Here is a 3770-nt window from a genome sequence, read left to right as displayed (position 1 = left end):
TAGAATAACCTGGAAAGGGAGAGAAGAAGGTAGAATAACCTGCAGAGAGGAGAGAAGGTAGAATAACCTGAAGGGAGAAGAAGTTAGAATAACCTGCAGAGAGGGAGAGAGAAGGTAGAATAACCTGGAAAGGGAGAAGAAGGTAGAATAACCTGGAAAGGAGAGAAGGTAGAATAACCTGGAAAGGGAGAAGAAGGTAGAATAACCTGGAAAGGGAGAAGAATGTAGAATAACCTGGAGGGAGAGAAGTTAGAATAACCTGCAGAGAGGAGAGAAGAGAATAACCTGCAGAGAGGGAGAGAGAAGTTAGAATAACCTGCAGAGAGGGAGAGAAGGTAGAATAACCTGGAAAGGGAGAGAAGGTAGAATAACCTGGAAAGGGAGAAGAAGAAGTAGAATAACCTGCAGAGAGGAGAGAAGTTAGAATAACCTGCAGAAAGGGAGAGAAGGTAGAATAACCTGGAAAGGGAGAGAATAACCTGGAAAGGGAGAGAAGGTAGAATAACCTGGAAAGGGAGAGAGAAGGTAGAATAACCTGGAAAGGAGAGAAGAAGTAGAATAACCTGCAGAGGAGAAGAAGTAGAATAACCTGCAGAGGGAGAGAAGGTAGAATAACCTGGAAAGGAGAGAAGGTAACCTGGAAAGGGAGAGAGAAGGTAGAATAACCTGGAAAGAGGAGAGAGAAGGTAGAATAACCTGCAGAGGAGAAGAAGGTAGAATGTAGAATAACCTGCAGAGGAGAGAGAAGGTAGAATAACCTGTAGAGGGAAGAAGGTAACCTGGAAAGGGAGAAGAAGGTAGAATAACCTGCAGAGAGGGAGAGAAGGTAGAATAACCTGCAGAGAGGGAGAGAAGAGAATAACCTGGGGAGAAAGGTAAATAACCTGCAGAAGGGAGAGAAGGTAGAATAACCTGGAAGGAGGGAGAGAAGGTAGAATAACCTGGAAAGGAGAGAAGGTAGAATAACCTGGAAAGGAGAAGAAGGTAGAATAACCTGGAAAGGGAGAAGAAGGTAGAATAACCTGGAAAGGGAGAAGAAGGTAGAATAACCTGGAAAGGGGAGAGAAGGTAGAATAACCTGGAAAGGAGAGAAGGTAGAATAACCTGCAGAAGGAGAGAAGTTAGAATAACCTGCAGAGGGAGAGAAGGGGAGAGAAGTAGAATAACCTGGAAAGGGAGAGGGTAGAGAAGGTAGAATAACCTGGAAAGGGAGAGAAGGTAGAATAACCTGCAAAGGAGAGAGAAGGTAGAATAACCTGGAAAGGGAGAGAAGGTAGAATAACCTGGAAAGGAGAAGAAGGTAGAATAACCTGGAAAGGGAGAGAAGGTAGAATAACCTGGAAAGGGAGAGAAGGTAGAATAACCTGCAGAAAGGGAGAGAAGGTAGAATAACCTGCAGAGAGGGAGAATAACCTGCAGAGGGGAGAGAAGGTAGAATAACCTGCAGAGAGGGAGAGTTAGAATAACCTGCAGAGAGGAGAGAAGGTAGAATAACCTGGAAGGGAGAAGGTAGAATAACCTGGAAAGGGAGAAGAATAGAATAACCTGCAGAGAGGAGAGAAGTTAGAATAACCTGCAGAGAGGGAGAGAAGGTAGAATAACCTGGAAAGGGAGAAGAAGGTAGAATAACCTGGAAAGGGAGAGAAGGTAGAATAACCTGGAAAGGGAGAAGAAGGTAGAATAACCTGGAAAGGGAGAGAAGGTAGAATAACCTGGAAAGGGAGAGAAGGTAGAATAACCTGCAGAGAGGGAGAGAAGTTAGAATAACCTGCAGAGAGGGAGAGAGAGGGAGAATAACCTGCAGAGAGGGAGAGAAGTTAGAATAACCTGCAGAGAGGGAGAGAAGGTAGAATAACCTGGAAAGGGAGAGAAGGTAGAATAACCTGGAAAGGGAGAGAGAAGGTAGAATAACCTGGAAAGGGAGAAGAAGGTAGAATAAACTGCAGAGAGGGAGAGAAGTTAGAATAACCTGCAGAGAGGGAGAGAAGGTAGAATAACCTGGAAAGGGAGAAGAAGGTAGAATAACCTGCAGAGAGAGAAGAATGTAGAATAACCTGCAGAGAGGGAGAGAAGGTAGAATAACCTGGCAAGGGAGAAGAAGGTAGAATAACCTGCAGAGAGGGAGAGAAGTTAGAATAACCTGCAGAGAGGGAGAGAAGGTAGAATAACCTGGAAAGGGAGAAGAAGGTAGAATAACCTGGAAAGGGAGAGAAGGTAGAATAACCTGGAAAGGGAGTAGAAGGTAGAATAACCTGGAAAGGGAGAAGAATGTAGAATAACCTGCAGAGGGAGAGAAGTTAGAATAACCTGCAGAGAGGGAGAGAAGGTAGAATAACCTGCAGAGAGGGAGAGAAGTTAGAATAACCTGCAGAGAGGGAGAGAAGGTAGAATAACCTGGAAAGGGAGAGAAGGTAGAATAACCTGGAAAGGGAGAAGAAGGTAGAATAACCTGCAGAGAGGGAGAGAAGTTAGAATAACCTGCAGAAAGGGAGAGAAGGTAGAATAACCTGGAAAGGGAGAAGAAGGTAGAATAACCTGGAAAGGGAGAGAAGGTAGAATAACCTGGAAAGGGAGAAGAAGGTAGAATAACCTGGAAAGGGAGAGAAGGTAGAATAACCTGCAGAGTGAGAAGAATGTAGAATAACCTGCAGAGGGAGAGAAGGTAGAATAACCTGGAAAGGGAGAGAAGGTAGAATAACCTGGAAAGGGAGAGAGAAGGTAGAATAACCTGGAAAGTGAGAAGAAGGTAAAATAACCTGCAGAGTGAGAAGAATGTAGAATAACCTGCAGAGGGAGAGAGAAGGTAGAATAACCTGCAGAGAGGGAGAGAAGGTAGAATAACCTGGAAAGGGAGAGAAGTTAGAATAACCTGCAGAGAGGGAGAGAAGGTAGAATAACCTGCAGAGAGGGAGAGAAGTTAGAATAACCTGCAGAGAGGGAGAGAAGTTAGAATAACCTGCAGAGAGGGAGAGAAGGTAGAATAACCTGCAGAGAGGGAGAGAAGTTAGAATAACCTGCAGAAAGGGAGAGAAGGTAGAATAACCTGGAAAGGGAGAAGAAGGTAGAATAACCTGGAAAGGGAGAGAAGGTAGAATAACCTGGAAAGGGAGAAGAAGGTAGAATAACCTGGAAAGGGAGAGAAGGTAGAATAACCTGGAAAGGGAGAGAAGGTAGAATAACCTGCAGAGAGGGAGAGAAGTTAGAATAACCTGCAGAGAGGGAGAGAAGGTAGAATAACCTGCAGAGAGGGAGAGAAGTTAGAATAACCTGCAGAGAGGGAGAGAAGGTAGAATAACCTGGAAAGGGAGAGAAGGTAGAATAACCTGGAAAGGGAGAGAGAAGGTAGAATAAACTGCAGAGAGGGAGAGAAGTTAGAATAACCTGCAGAGAGGGAGAGAAGGTAGAATAACCTGGAAAGGGAGAAGAAGGTAGAATAACCTGCAGAGAGAGAAGAATGTAGAATAACCTGCAGAGAGGGAGAGAAGGTAGAATAACCTGGAAAGGGAGAAGAAGGTAGAATAACCTGCAGAGAGGGAGAGAAGTTAGAATAACCTGCAGAGAGGGAGAGAAGGTAGAATAACCTGGAAAGGGAGAAGAAGGTAGAATAACCTGGAAAGGGAGAGAAGGTAGAATAACCTGGAAAGGGAGTAGAAGGTAGAATAACCTGGAAAGGGAGAAGAATGTAGAATAACCTGCAGAGGGAGAGAAGTTAGAATAACCTGCAGAGAGGGAGAGAAGGTAGAATAACCTGGAAAGGGAGAAGAAGGTAG

This window comes from Oncorhynchus nerka, linkage group LG14 (assembly GCF_034236695.1).
Source record: "Oncorhynchus nerka isolate Pitt River linkage group LG14, Oner_Uvic_2.0, whole genome shotgun sequence".
NCBI classification, from domain to species: domain Eukaryota; kingdom Metazoa; phylum Chordata; class Actinopteri; order Salmoniformes; family Salmonidae; genus Oncorhynchus; species Oncorhynchus nerka.
This window is presented reverse-complemented; position numbering follows the sequence as displayed.